The following is a 716-nucleotide window of genomic DNA, read 5'->3' as shown; positions in this document are numbered from 1 at the left end:
GATGCCGTTTCTTTCTATGGAAACTAGACTCAGTGAGGAATCCATACATATATGGTATGACTTCTAATTATCTCTGGTCAATTTATAGTGAATTTCCAAAGTCGGAACAGGGAATCCAGAAACTGTTCTGGCCCTGTTCCACAAGAATCTGAATATCTCTTACTTTACTGTTCATATGATTGTTTCGTTACTTTCATATGAAAGTAGATTCATCAAGGTTCGATTACATAATTTATTCACTATTTAATTCCACTCCTACGAATTCTTGTGATTTTTCCAATCCACACCACTGCTGCTGTCAGCCTCTGTTTTCAAAGTAAACCTTACCTATTTTCGGGGTTTCATGGACCAACTAGGGCCTTGTCATACATATGCCCACATATGATCATACTTAGCCATTCCAATGGCTGATCATTTGCTCAACACTTCCATTCCAACTATAGTTACATCATGAAACCATCTATACATTCATAAACACGAATGGTCTAATGCCATACTCCACTTCTACAAGCCATTTTCGCATGGCTGTACACTTATACATTTCATAAAGTACTTGAAAAACAACAATGGGTAGTCCTATACATGCCATATCAAAATTCAACCAAAATAGTACCCAAAAGAGCCTTTGATAGTGTGGGCGACTTCGACTTCAAGATCCCGAGTCCGATAGCTGGAGAACCAAAAAATCTATAAAACAGAGGAGCAATGGAACGAAG

This window comes from Gossypium hirsutum, chromosome D13 (assembly GCF_007990345.1).
Source record: "Gossypium hirsutum isolate 1008001.06 chromosome D13, Gossypium_hirsutum_v2.1, whole genome shotgun sequence".
In the NCBI taxonomy this organism is placed as follows: domain Eukaryota; kingdom Viridiplantae; phylum Streptophyta; class Magnoliopsida; order Malvales; family Malvaceae; genus Gossypium; species Gossypium hirsutum.
Note: the sequence above shows the minus strand (reverse complement) of the source record.